This window comes from Nyctibius grandis, chromosome 5 (genome assembly GCF_013368605.1).
Source record: "Nyctibius grandis isolate bNycGra1 chromosome 5, bNycGra1.pri, whole genome shotgun sequence".
Taxonomy (NCBI): Eukaryota; Metazoa; Chordata; class Aves; order Nyctibiiformes; family Nyctibiidae; genus Nyctibius; species Nyctibius grandis.
The window spans coordinates 34,439,475-34,455,214 of record NC_090662.1 but is presented as its reverse complement, the minus strand read 5'-3'; the positions used below and the strand labels follow the sequence as shown (position 1 = coordinate 34,455,214).

Here is a 15,740-nt window from a genome sequence, read left to right as displayed (position 1 = left end):
TCGCACAGAACAATAAGCAGGGGAATGGTTGTTCTTTAATAAGACAGTAACAGCATGTGCCATGCCAATTATGGGGTTATGGGTAAGGAAAGCATGACGACATGTACATGGAAAATTGAGCGTGAGGAACAGTGCAACAAAGGTGAATAAAATCTTTCTCAAACAGAAAGGGTGCACGAGAGTGATTTGATGGACCACATCTCAGATACAAAACAGGTTTCAGGAATAAAAGATCTGTCTCATGACCACCTTTCCCAAGGAAAAAAAGATACAGTGAAGTGTATTTATAAGCACAGAGGACAGAACTGCTATGAAAGTCTGCTTGCAGCAGTGTGCATTGCTACAGGTTTGAGAAGCACACTCTCCTCCTGCATGGCCACACAAAGCCAGCTACTAGCTCTGTCAGATCTGGCCGATAAGGAGCTTCACTTACACCTGTAAATCAAAATAAGAGCCTAAGCACAGTTTCTGTAAGGACCAGAACTATTACAGTCTGGTATGACACTAAGTACAGTGCAACAGTATCCTATAGTCAGTAAGGTGTAAGTGAGCTTTATCCCATACTCATCATCCAAATGGAAAGACACCCACCAACTTCCAGGAACCAGAGTTGATCAGGCAACTGGAATCACAAATAGCTATTAATGAGCTGCACTTATGACCTTGTTACTGTAGAAATGAGCTTTCTGGAACAAAAACAAAACCAGCTGAATGGAAGAGTTAGCTCTCTCCAGAGATTATGTGATAAATCAAGGTCCAAAGACATTATCTGAAGAACAGTATTTCTAAGAGTAGAAAGTATTTGGACTGAAATCATGCCTACAACATATGCCATTTCACTAGCGCTGAACAATATAGTATACAAAAAGTCATGTCATTGTAATCTGGAAACAGACAGAACAGCCAGAAAAATATTTGACAGTGTAAGAACAAATTAAACAGTAAAACCAGAGATTTTGGGCTATTTTTCAGACAGGTTAGCTAACAATGACTACAAAATTAAGTCTGATCTACACTCATTTGTTCACTAAATTAAAATCAACTGAAGCATTATGTAAAATAGAAATGCAAGGAGGTATTTCACAAACAAACCCACAATGCATAAGAATTACTGTTATTTGCTTATATTGCACAGATCCCTTGGGTTCAGTACTACACAAATATTCAACAAAACAGTTTGTCAATACATCAGTCAAAGACACCAAGGTTCAGACTCCGAGAAGGATTTGGGCTAGAGGTAGGTACCTACAGGATTCACTATAGCACTACTCTGAGCTGGTGCCTTCCTTGTCCAGCAGCAGCAAATTAATGAAGTTATAGAAGGTATAAGACACAAGTTAAACATGTCAGTGCTAAATAACTTTAAGTCAAGGAACCATGTTTTGCCATCAGGAGCCGTGACTTCCTCTGGTCCTATTCTACAACAGAATAGTGGATTTCACTTCAAGCATTTCAAACCATATACTGAAAACCCTTTTCAAAATTGTATTAAAATGTCTCTTGCTTGTGTTCTTACTTGAATGATAGTCTTAGGAATATACATTAACTTAATCTTTAAGTGATCTTCAGGGGGAAAAAATAATGCCTGCATACCCCTGACGAAAACCTTAGTGTACTCCTATATGCAGCTACATGGATTAGAAATCACTATGCCTAGCTGAGCTGCCACTGTTATTTCAACTGTCCATCCTACCAGACTAGCTTCATCAGAGGCACGTAATGTTGCTTATTGCAGTGTAACATGACTTTATACGTAGCCCAATCATACAGCGGATACAGTCATCACTGAGCTATGGGCTTCCATTGCCCAGCAACATGTATATACGGAGCCCCGTCAGGAAGAACTTTGGCCTTCTCTAACCTGATCGGTGGGTACCACCTTCCATGTTTCAAATACACATACATTGTAGAACCCAGTAGGTCATTTCTGAATAGTCAATGAAAATACAGATCAGGTCCTATGCTTCTGTATGATATATACAAAAAGCTTATTTGGTGTGGCTTTCATGGCAGGTAACGTCTCAGAAGTACAGACTACTCCAACCTTCAAATAGGAACTGGCGGCCATACATATCAATGATCAATTCAAACCAGAGAAGTATTTGAATCAAAAAACCTTGCCAGTAGACCTAATGCTAAAATGTCATATTTCAATATAGCTAACATTTAAAAACTAATCACGTTGACGAGGTCAAAAGCACAACACTGCTTCTGTGCATTAGTTCAGTATAAATTTCTGAATTAACAATGTTTTTACCACTTTTTCCATTTCACTGGGACTAATCATTTGCTAATAAGAAGCTTATATCTTTCACTTCATTACTTAAACATGGTAATAAATAATTATTTTAAAACTGGATGTAAGGACTGAAAAAAAGAAAAGTCACCAACCTCTAATAAGGTGGAGTCTTTTTCAGTGCAGATCCAGAGGCAGTATCTAGAATTGAATAAAAACAGGGTTCAGTTGTTCGCTCAACTCCTAATTTTTCAGTTACCAGTTCTGTTAGAACTTGCTATGCATACTTTCATAATGTTCTCTTATAATCAGCTTTTCCCAGATGTTTCCTGGAATTCATAAACATGTGGGTATTCAGTTAGTCACTTTCTGGCACAAAGTTAAGACATATTAATGAAATCCTACCAAAATTAAACTTTAAAAGCATAGTGAGCTTGGGCGCTTTTAATTTTCCTGATTACTTGATATACAAGCTATTACAGACTGCCTTTAAAAATCAGCTTGGGCACACATTTAGCTATTTTTGAAGTCATTAATACCTTATCACAAAAACTTGATCCTGGAGCTCTCTCCTGCTGTAAATTACACTGAGATGCCTGCTCAGATACATGCTGGTATACCATCACCAAACTCCTGCTTTCTCTAACACATTTCATTCTTCCCTTTATACTGTCTCTTCTGATCTCTCCTTATATTTGTCTCCATCCAGCAAATTTTCGCATGCCCTTCCAGAATGATTCAAAAATCTTTACTCAAGTTCTGCTTTGACTTCTTCTTTCCAAACCTTCCCTGATTCACAGCTGTAGATACTGTCAAACTACCTCCAAATCTCTGTTTCCTCTCTTAGCAGTTTGGGTGTAATATCCACTACACGTCTGGATCACTGGATCCAAGGTAGGAACTACGCTACACTAGCACTACTTGCAATTTTTCAAACGCTTCCAACATCTAGTGTAACCCAAACACATCATGTAATAGAGTACTCACTTCAGAAGTTGGTTACATAAACTAACAGATTTCCAGCTCACTCCCATGCCTGTATTTCCTTTTGTAACTGCAGTTCATCTCTATTATACAAAGGATTTTTAAGTTGTGTTAATAGCCAAATGGACAATAATTTAAGTATGTGAATGTGAGGTAAGGAATTTTTTAGAACTATAAGGTCCAATGCTAATTCCATGGGTGACATAAATGATCCAAGCACTCAGGCTCCAAGGCTATACTACTTTGTAGGTAGCTTAGTCAACGTGTGCTCGCAACTCTGTTTCTCTTATGCTCTGATTTACTGCAATGCAAAATCAGATCTGCCTTCAGTGATGTGATGACCATTTACAATGATCAATGATGACCATCACAGATTGGAAATTTAATAATTTCTCATAAGGCTTCATTATATCGTGTAATTCTACTTCTTTCCGCATGCTGCATGTCTATGTAAAGAGAGACAACTTTTCTGTGGCACCTTATCTCTAGAAGTTTAATGTCACAATCATTTCACTGTGCTGAGAGGAGAAGAAAGATGATGACTGTACTTTCAGGCTCATCCCCTCTCCCTCTTATTAAAGTAAGTGTACATGTTAAGACATTGGGATTTAATCCTTCTGCTGCTGCTGATCTGGACAGAATATCAGAATATCCTCATCTGTAAAGAACACTTCTATTATTTTTGCCTCCTTGTAAACTGCTCCTGAGAGCCTCTGGACAAAAATAATTTGAACTAACCTTACAGAACCACATACCCAAAGAACTCTGTCACGCCTAAATTTTAGTCTCCATTCATTCACTTCCTTGTGGAGTACATATTTTCATGGTCATAAGTCTTAGTAACTCTGAAAACTGTTTTTCAAGCAACACATTTATCTCATTTAGTAGGAAGTTCTTGAAGTAATAAGTTATTGAGTACATCATCAGGATAATGCAATGTATTCTGTCATTCTTCCGATACTTAATATGAAGTTTTACATGTTTGCTCCATAATTTATTAGCTGGGGAGGAAAATAAACCAGAACACAGAAAAAAAACAACCTCAAGGTTCTGAACGGTTTTCTGAAATGACAAGGATTTACAGAATGCCAATTTTTCATTAAAGTTCCCTCAGCTAACAATGTCTTTTCTAAAGTAAAGGCTTGAGAACTATTCCCCACCATATTCAGTGAAACACCCTAACAGTACTATACAATAGTCTTTCTATAACTTTCCATGTTATAGAAATTTTTGATCCATTTGTGTTACAACAAACTCTGCACTTGTTTTTAATAGCGTTACATTATTTCTTTCAACTGAAGCTTACGACTGCTGTGTAATGTAAGAAGCAAAGAAACGTTACAGAAGTCAACAGACATTAATTTCCTCCTCAACAGGGCAACACTTGGTTAGAAGTAAACTGCGGTAGCTGTTAACACTTCCCTTCCCTTTCATCAGTAACTCTGGATATTGCTATTCCATCATTTGTGAGTATTTCACCTCTGGAAGTTTTAACTTTACCTTTAGTAACTGTGATGGATGCACTTCTGTTTGAACTAACTGAACTTTGGTTGAGGCAGACGCTCAGCAAGTAAGCCTAACCAAAGGTAATTCTACTGTGTGAGGCTATCAGTGAGAACTCAGCACCAAACCCCAAAAAAACCCAGTTTGGCTGGAGACTGGGCTGATAAGCAGCTGTAACTGCATTAATACAGCAGAAAATCTGACTACGAATCAACCACTTTACGCTACAAATACCTGCAGCCGTTAGGGTCCATTCAGCTCTCCCTCTATAGCAGCTGGCTGCACAATGGCGATGTCCCCTCGAGCAGGGACGCCTCTCAAGGTTACCCCTCGAGGCTGAGAGATCCCTTACCTGACACCACACATTGATGGGTTGGTAAGTGACATTTTTTGCATACATGTAATATTTAAGATACATATAGTAAGCTTAAGCAATAATCTTTGCATTCCATACTAACTCTTAAGTGCAGTAGAGTATTGACTGCCAATCCATCTGTACTTATTAAATATTTTACATACCTAAATTTACTGATTAAAACTCAATAAATTAACTACTAGAGCAGATCTGTCTGAGTGATCTCTGACTCTTCTCCTGCAACAGTAAGCTATGTTTTATGGAAAGCCTGTCAAACCAAGGCAGCTTCTAAAATAAAAAGACAGACTATGGATATTAGGGAACTAGAAATGCATTTTCCAGGTGTGAAATACAGAGGGACCACAGAAAAACTACGGGACATAGACTATGTCATTTTGATATAAAACAAAACTTGGAGTATCTAGAACGGTGATGTTACTGGGGGGAAAGATGAAATATCCAGGAATAGGCTGGGAAAGTGCAAATTAAAAATGTTTATCCTTTAAAGTTTAGAACAGAATAGAAATCTTCCTTGCTTTACATAGTTAGCATAGGACCATCATAATTTTTAAAACAATCTCCTGAAGAATAGAGCACACGTAGACACAGGGTGAGAGGAGGGGTCTTCTAGCTCGGTACATTGACCTGGACAATGGTGAGCACAGGATGCTTACGGACAGAACATAGGAAATGGGCTGAAGGATTCATGCTCTGCTGTACTCTACATGACTTAAACAAGAGTGAAAAAAACACACCAGTAAAACCAAACACTGATTCAGAGAGGTATAAAAGTGAAAGAGCTCTGCAGGCCCTTAGCCCACAAATATAAGGGAGACGGGCCTATAAACTGGAGTATTTTTCTGACTTTCATCCTCCAGAAAGATAATTTGTTGACACCTGTTAAAAACCCCTTTCAACAATCCAGGCAAGTACTAGCAGTTTGAATGTGCACAGGCAGTGCCCAGGCCTAGAGCTCAGTGACGTCCCGGGGGATGTCCTGTCTTGCTCCTGGGTGGCAGGTCACGCTGCTCACTCAGATCACCACTCAGCACCTCCCTGCTTGCCATGGGCACAGTGGATGGAGGGAGATGTTTCAGCAGGATTCACGCCTGGTGACAAAATAAGCTGTTCTTCCACAGACGACTCTGGGAACCTTCACAGTATACTCCTCTTTCACATTTAAGCAATGACACGGGAAGTATCATCATTTGTATCTATTGGTACCTGAATTGAGCCACTGAGTCAGCTGGGAAAGTGGTGGCACTTCCATCTGATTTCTTCATTTTACGAGAACAGACAGACAATATTGCACCAGGTGTTACAAAAACGTGATTTGATTATTTCAGCTTGTAACATAATGAAGACAGGCAGAAGATTTTTTTTAATTTTATCCCCCTTTTCCCATTCACAGTGGGCTGTAAAAGATAATGAAGTAATTTGCTTGAATCTCCATACATGAAAATTTATAGACAACCACAAGAATTTTAGATCATCTTTGCAGATCTAAATTCACTTTGTCAGACTCAATCACAGTGTGAAGGAAGAGAGAGAGCTGCGACGGAGAAAATTACTGCTGAACTCAATACTGCTTAAGCCATCACGAGTAGCTCTTGAAAAAGCCACTTTCAGTCCTTGCTAATCATAAGGATCCATCAGTTCAGCTCCAGGCACTGCACGTGCAGAGCAATGGCAAAAAAGGGTCATTATAAATTAACATCCACTCAGATAAAAGCTTTTTTGTAATACTTATTATATATATGAAGCCATTGTGGAGAACGCTATAGGAGGAGTACGTCATGCAAAACATCATCCATGGAAAAAAAACAAAAATGAGAACTTTTCCAAACTGAAAGATGATTAATTTGTTTATATCAGAAAGATACTTGTGTATCTATTATCTACTTCGGAATGGCTTCTGGATGAGAATACAGTATGCAGAGTCCTGCATAAATACAAAATGCAATGCTTTTTGTGCATGTCAAGGAGCTTAGATTTTCCAAGCTCCAAAGAGATACAATGCTGTCATCTATCTAGAGATATTAAGGTTTAATTGAAAATCAATACACTAGTTTATCACACTAAAAAAAATTACCTTAGAACCAACCGTTAGACAAACCATTTCTAAAGGCATAAATTGCATTCAGATTTAAGCTCTGGCTCAGAACAGTAAGGACTTCTGACATTTTTCCAGTAGCTTTTGTCAAAGCTTTTAGCAATAATTTGCCTCCTTTCCATAAAGCCTTCCTCTGCATTTTCACCTAATCCTTTTAAGTATCTGTTTTCATGTTCCACCACATATGACCTTTTCCACAAGTCCTTCACAAAAAAAAAACCTGCTTGAAAACTGCAAAAAAGATTATGTAGCTTAGCTCTTTCTGTAATCTGTTATCATCATAGCTAGAAAGTTCAACTTGCTCTTACCACTTACGATAGAAAATAAAGCTAACAAAAAGTTCAAAAATTACAGTGAACAAGAGGCTGTATCCAAAAATGTATAAAAGTTCTTCCATATCTTTCAAAAAAAAAAAAAGGTAAAGCAAATTCTTGCCCTGTCTAGGCATTACTAAAGAACAGAAGCCAGAAGGAGTATTCCTTGACCCACACAAACAACAAGCGAGAACATAGTTTCATAGTGCCAGTAAGAATATAGCTCCAGTACAATACAGGAGATAAGAGCAACACAAAAATGGTACAAAACACTAGATGGGAGACCCAACTTTGTGGCTTGAAGACAGAAACAGAGCAGTATTTAAGAAATTTTCCATTTTTATCCTTTTAAGTTACAGTTTGTATAGTAATGTCAAAGACATACCTGAAAAATCTTAGGTGCCACACAAGAAAGACATCAGTCAAAAGCACACATAAATTCATCTCACACTGTTGGAAAATCATAAATTAAATGGTTGGTTTAGACGTTAATTGAATTTTACATCAGCTGTCTAACTTTAGTTCCCATCTTTTAAGCAATTTGTAATGCAAGCTCAGTGCTTATTCCTTTTTCATTCTTTTTCTTTCTCTTTTTCTTTTTTTAAAATTCAGATGTTAGGAAGCTCCTTTAGCAAATGCTTTCCTCATTTCAAGAAAAAAAATTACAAAATATAGAACACACAGATTCCGACTGTCTGTGATCTTTCTGGGAATGGTAAACAGGTAGCACTGGAAAACCCAAAGTGCATTTCCCCATCAGACTGCGAGCCTGCAAACCCACCAGTGCACTCCCCCAGTCCAACCCCAGCTCCAGAAGTAGGACAGACAGGCAGCAGTCTGGAGGTGCTGGGGCTGGAGACAGAACAACTCAATGAGGCACACCTTGCCTAAACCATCACCCCAAGCACTGGGCTACCTCCTCTTTCCTCCTTCCCCAGCATAATCCCCTCTGGGGAAGCTTCTCGAACTTCCCAGGGGAAGCAGGCACAGCTCCTGCACAGAGGCAGAGCCCCAGCCCATGGGAGAACATTTCTGTCTACTCACTCTCACTGCAGCACAGGCAACCACAATGGATGCTTTCTAACTCCTAAGTGCCTTGCTCTGCTGCCTAAATTACCCTCTTCTAACCTAGTATTTTCACAATTAACTTATCATATGCTAATTTCTTCTATCCAAATTTAGTTTTTTTTAGTGAAGGTTAGTGAATTTATAATGGTAATACACCCACCTGTCACAAAAAGTCAGAACAACCTTTTGCCATACTGCTTCATGGAGGCTGAATGTCTTAAAGGGCAGTTTCAGAATTTAGTGAAGAACAACAGGAACAGGAACATGAAAATAATCTCTTGCCCTTGTCAAAGGAAATCAGCCTGCAAATGATTTCACTAATATCAGGATTTCTTGTTTGGTGGTTTTGTTTGGAACAAGCAAGCGGTGACTCTTCCAGAAAAACAGGCGAGTCGGAGAGGTCAGCCAAGTTGGAAATTTAACCAAGTCGGCTTCCAAAGACCTCATTCAGCTTTTCCAGGAAGTTCTAGAAACTTCCATTTCTTAGAAAATCTTCTCTTCAACCTTTAAATACCCACATGATCTTCCAAAATGTCTGAAATAAACAGCATTTTGATAATCTATTTAATATACACGCAAGTCCAACTTGTGCAATCCCTTGTACTGAATTCCCCAGTCATTTAAAGTAAATGCGTGCTTGAAAACTGACTGTTGTCATCAGTTTAAAAAAAAAGACAGAAAAAGGAAGTACTTCTTTAATTCAGAATATTTTTCCTGATAGTTTCAAAAATCAGTTCCTCAAACTTAACAGTTGTTTTAGAGGCTATGGCATAATCTGCTACTGTGCTTGATTAAAGGGTGTATTATTTCAAATCAGAAATCTTGAAGCTCCTAGAAGTCAGACATACATGCCTAATATGTCATATTTTTTATGCTGACATAGCCACAGTGCAATCAGGGTTTCTCTACTCTGAAAAGGGAGAGGAGGTCCAAGAGACGCAAAATTTTTATGAAGGAAAAAAATGCACACCAAGTAAAAGAAATCAGTTGGTCAACTGGTATATACAATTCTGAGAATATTGAAATTATTTCCATTTACCAATCATCACTTCAAAAACAGTATTTCTTTAAGAAACTTTAAGTAGAGCTATAAATATTGTCTGGTGAACTATGCTGACCCAACCTACTTTCTTTCAATGGGTACAATTTTAAATTTTTGTGCAATTGCCATTAAAGAGAGAAACTTCAAGAACCAGCACACACCAGTTAAAAAGAAAATTAAAAACACGCAAATACTGCAAGGATGAGCTTACCAAATCTAGAAATATAAACTGACACACAAAAAATGATTTATTAAAGCTACTGCTCATGTAAATCATCAGAGAGCTTATTTTAACAAAGACATTTTTAAAAGGGTGATCACTGAAGTTTTAATGTATACTTTATTATCTGACTGGGGAAAACTTGCATGAGCAAGGGAATAGACTGTAAGCAGTAAGACCTCAGTAAGCATTTTCCAGCTACCATCCGTATAGTATTCATCTCTAATAAGCCAGAACCACACAGCAGATATTTTGACTAAAATGATCAGCAGTAAAAGTGAACAAATGTGACATTTAAGTTGTCATCTTTCATGTTTGGAAACCAGCGGGTCACTGTTACTCTTTACTCCAGAAAGACCTTTATGTGAGCATCACAAACCAACAAGAAAAACCCAGATACAAGTTTAATTTCTTCCACCCACGGTTTGTGATGCAGACACAGAGCCGAGGGTGCCCACCCCACCTTCCCCCAGGCAACCTGTACCACTCTCAGAGCACCTGTTTGATTTGAATCTGTTTACCATGGACATGCCCTAGTTTGGATGGATCCTTAAGATGACAGAGAGGTCGGGGTATTGGCTCCCTGTCACCCGGCGTAAAATACAGACCATCACCAGGAAGGACTCCCAAAACTCACCTGGTGCATTCGCCTTTCCTGTCTCTGCAGTTTGTCACAGCTGCATGGGGCAGAAGGGAGTTTGTTCAAAACCCTCTTACAGAAATTATTTTAGTATGCCTGCTGGGCAGGAAGACTACACCATCAAGTCTCTTTCAGGCTGGAGCTATTGTAGAAGCCACACCAGCTTTCCTTAAGCTGCAATGTTAACCTAACTATGCTCAATTGCTGAAATCCAGGCTTAGACTCATTTGAAAAAAGCTGCATTCACATGAATGTCTGTATTGATATAAAAAAAAAAAATCAGTTCATCAGATGCAAGCTAAACATTCAGAAAGCTCTTTCATTCCAAATTTCTTTCCCATTTCCAAGGGTTATGAAAACAAAATCTGAACTTTTGCAAAAAATGTTAACTGTAGGATTATGGAAAATCACAAAATTATCTATAACCCTCGAATAAAACCAAAGTGGAGCACAGCACAGGCACAGGAAAATACCAGAGGCATCAGACTGTAAATACAAATCACAGCATCAATGAATGAGTCAGGTAAAACCACTTTTAGCAGTAGAAAACAGAAAACCAAGTATAATGTGGAACTGGGAATCAATGAAGAAAATGCAAGCAAGACAACTGCGCTAGAAAACTTGTAAAAATATCTCCAAGTGGAGTTGGAGGAGGCAGTAAGGGTCCTTCACTGCTAGCATGAAAGTCCTCCTAGTGCCACCGTGCTAATGACTCACCATAACCTCAGTTATCTGTGCCACCAATTCTCCTTGAGAAGTATCAACACCACCAGCCTCGGGACCCAGAGGATGCTGAAAGAGTGAGTGTAACACCAGAGATGGAAACAGGTACCAGAAAGTCCGTGTCTTAACTGTATTATTAACCGTAACCATAGCTGGACTAATGTAAATTTTGATTAGAAAGTTCAGACTTTAGGCTAAAAATAAACTCTTAGCTCTACATATCACTCACTAGTCCCTCTCTCCCTGTAACAGGAGCACACCACCTGCAGCCCCAGGCGCAGCACCAGAGCCCTGCATTGATCAGAGCTAGTGCAACAGACAGAAAAAACTACACTTCCAGCAGCCACCACTGAGTTACAAGGTTAAGCAATTTTCAAAATTGATTTGGTCAATCACATCAATGCACACACCACATCATCTTCTACTAGCTGCAGGCTGTTTCAGTATAGCGAGGTCTGCAAAAAGGGGGAAGTAGATCTGTGAGCAGTGGAGATCCAAGCTCTTGCCTTTCTACAGGCAGGTCCGTTACGAACTCAGGCTGCAAACAAGGCAACTTCACAGTGCAGAAGAGAATGCTATCAATGTGCTAAGAGTCTCTGCAATGCTTCCTCCCCATTTATTCTGGATTTAACTCATGGCTGGAGCTGGAGTCACTGCTTTCGCAGGGAATTAAAACTGAGTATTATTAGTTATGCATTCATACTGGAGGTGGCATCACAAAGCAGACAGACAGATATGGCTCCTGCCCTAGAAATTATAGAGGCTCTTATCCTGAAAAGATTTACACATAAGGAACACTATTCACACAAGTAATCCTGCAGGACTGGGATCTTATTTAGTCTTTCTTCAGAAATTGAGCCTATATGAGCAGCACATGGATAATATCTCCACATTCAATAGCAAGTCATTTGTTTTATATCATTGTTCCACCACTAATTTAGCTGTAGTGCTGCTAAGAGGATTTCCAATATATTAAAATATTATAATTATTAAAATAATATACACAATTTGCATTTGAACAGCATATTGTCTAGTCCAAAAACACAGCAGGAGATCCTCTCCACGTATTAGAAAATCTCTTAACTTACCACTATGAGGCAATGATGATACCCAGCAAAGAGTATGACATTCTGTTCAAAACCGCCTTCATAAACCACTCTTTATGTGAGAGAGATATCGATTCTGGCAAGGCCAAAAAGATCTGCCTGTGGCAAGCTTAGTATACGTATGAATTTCTATCGCTATAATTATTTAAAAAAGGTTAAGAAAAGGAAAAACAAAGATGCTTGCTATTTGACAAAGACACCAAGAAAAAGTTTCTTCTTTCTGATTAAACCACCCTTTGCTCTAGAGAATCTTCTAGTTGGTTTTGCTAGTGTTCCAGAAATCACGTGATAACATAAACTTTAGCTATGTAAGTCACTGTCCTACCACACACTATAGCACTAGTAAACATAACAAGTCTCTTTGTAACTCCTTGTGTGTGTGAGATGTAGAATTCCAGCAAATGCCTTGGCAGGGAACAGGTCAGCAGCACCCTAATCCACAAGCCGCCTCATTTCTACATTACTTCAATGCTGATCAAACATCAGAAAACCAAGAAAATGATCTATTTCATAGCTACCCTCACTACCCACGTACCATTTATTGACAGATAGGCAATTAAATAATCTTCTCTCAAAAGATGGGGATATTTAAATGGCAAAAAAAATTTTGAAGGAATTAGTAAATTTTATTCCACACTCAACATCAAGAAGTTCCCTCTACGTCACTCATAGCTAAGTGATCTTTTCAAGCTCTGACTTCATTGCCATTTGTATGTCTTAAAACTGCCTCTTCACTGAATGACAAAACTAGATCATTAATCACTGGATTCCAGTGATCCAGGAAGCATTTTTGGACTGTAAGTATATTTTGCCTATACACTACACCTTGAGCAGATTGTATGGGGTGTCCCTGTTCTAGCTGTATCTGGGCTTGGTCCCACCCCCAAATGACACGGACTTGAACACATGGATTCCATTCTCATAAGCAGTAACAGCCAGACAAGTGAGAACACCTTGTATTCTAGGTTATTATAACTGTACATCAATAAAGAATTAGGTGGTATTTCAGTGAGGTACCAGTTTTGCAGCTCGGGGGTGTATTTCAGTATTCATTACAAAGAACCATCTTCACCATCGACCATAGCAATTGCTAGCTCAGTTAAGGCTACATGTGAAAAGAGCTTTCCTATTTCAGTCAAAAGATGTCAGGAAGTGGAAAAATCAAAAGTTTACTGACTCCCTCCCATGTATTGTAGCATTACTATATTTGCTCAGAAAGATAATTAGACAGTTCGAAAAAACAGCTGCAATAGAAGCATTTGCCAAATCAAAAAAAAAAGTCAAATCAAAAAGGTTTGCTGGAGTGGACCAAGCTCAAATGATTTATCAAGGGCCTCTGAGTTTAGGTTTGTCAAAGACCTGTAAAATATTTCTGTTAGTAAAAGAAAGAAATCATCTTTTACCCTCAAGAATAATGTTAGCAAACAGTATTCAACCTGCTCAGGCAGTTATGATAAAAACCCTATTAACCTCTGGACATGGAGACCTTCAATCCACCACTGCAGAACTTGACAAAAATGTTCTGAGAACTGACAAAAGGTTCAGATTTAATTATCAGTGGAATCAATAGAAAGAAAGATTGCAGAAAATTACAAGTTCTACATCATTTAAGTTTTCTGATTGCTGACTTTTGGGCTTCAGAGACAGACTGCATTACCTTCTAAACTCTAATTCATCTGGTCTAGAAAGAGTAATTCTTTTCTACTCCAGAGAACATAAAACTGTCACCACTTCAAAGTATGTTCCGCAGGCCTGGATTTCCTGGGAAGAGCAAGGAGTTGCATCTGCCCCTATTTCTATCATGCAGAACACCAATTAAACAAATGATGTGACTCTTCATTACAGGATTTTCAGCTAGTCAGTGTATGCCCAAGAACTAAAAAGAGATCCAGATTTAGCTCTACTTATGAAACGAGAAAGCACATTATAGCTGTTCCTTGGGAACAACCAAACAATTTTTAGTCATGCCTTGGATATAGGAGCAGGATTGCCTTAAACTTTCTGCCAGGTAGCAGGATGATAAATGGCTTCTTCAGTCTGAGAACTCAAACTGGAAGACGAAAAGAAAAATCACTAATAATTCTGCAATTCTCAAGGTACCCATTTGTTTCTCTGACAAAATCACATGGAATATTCAAAATACCACTACAACAAGTATCAAGCCTCAGAAGTAAACATACTACTGTTTAAATGGTATGCAATAAAATAACTTAAAAAAAAGAAAGTACTTGGTATTAGTCTTTATTTATTGTGCATGGCACTGAACAGAACCTCTAAAAGCATGATACATTAAAGGCACTTCATTTTTATTTGTGAAATACTGTTAAGGCATCTATCATCCTCATTAAGAAAAAGTACCTGTAAAAAAAGGACAGGAAAAATGTATACTTCTAGCTGTACTAGCAAGTAAATACCCTTTTTTATATCTGACTTGTGTTTCTACATTGCTTAACAATTCAACTGTGCCCAGTAAAACAGAAAATACTTGGCAAATTTTTCTTTGCATTTCTTGCCTCTAGAGTGACATAAGTTGCTGCATGAGCAGATGACTGAAGAAGCCTTACATATGTGTGTCCTACAACTTCACCTGCATGCACTGCCTCGGTAAGAAGTCCAGCTCCTTCCCCTGCCCTGCAGGATCATACACCATCCCGTGGCACCTACAACTGATCCACATAACCTGCCATATATCTTGCTTAAGATCTCGACAAGCTCTAACCAGGTCTGCAGGTGTGTGTGGTCCCGGCAGAACAGGTAACCACTGAGCTAACCCTCCTCCTTACTGGGGCCAGTTGCAGTCATTTTGGAAAATTCCAGCCCTTCATCAAGTTTAAATTAGAAATTGCACAATAGGTTCAAAAGTTACCAGAGAAACACCGGTGAGCGCACAGGACAATGGCCTACATGCCATTTCCTTAAAAACAGGCTAAACAATATGCAGGGTTATTTTTTTGCATAAATATTTGTCTGGAAAAATAGATACTGATCAAACCCTCAGCATGTCGTGGGCTTTCTTTGCCATGCTGCTAATGTAAATCTCACGTTTGTATATAGCCAGGGTAAATCAGCTTCTTTTGGGTTAATAAAGCCAATTTAACATGGTTTTTTCACTTCTCTGAAATGAATCAATTAGTGAAAATATTATTTTATTTAAAATTAGTCCATTGAGAACTGAACTAAATCATCAATTCCTGTCACATGAACTACCATCTCTAAATGTCACACATTCACCCTGGTAAGATACTCAGCACTTGGGCTGGATTCAATCTGAATTAAAATTAAAACCACTTCTGTTCCATTACATGCTCCCTGATCAAACTGCCCTTCCACAGGGGCAAGTTTTGATGTTAAAAAGAAACACAAAACAAAGAATGCTTCCACTAAGTCTAAAATGTCATAAATAATAAACACATCCTTTCTTTCCTTACTGCCCAAT

General features: G+C 38.5%; 1 protein-coding gene across 1 annotated transcript in view; it reads right to left on the bottom strand.

The window, feature by feature from the left end:
* The window catches only part of CNTN1 (contactin 1), a 266,198-nt gene that overhangs the window by 179,868 nt on the left and 70,590 nt on the right, over positions 1-15,740 (bottom strand). Inside the window, exon 2 of the mRNA XM_068400703.1 lies at positions 2,392-2,437. The gene's annotated coding sequence lies outside the window, so the exon portion shown is untranslated. The remainder of the gene's footprint in view (positions 1-2,391; positions 2,438-15,740) is intronic.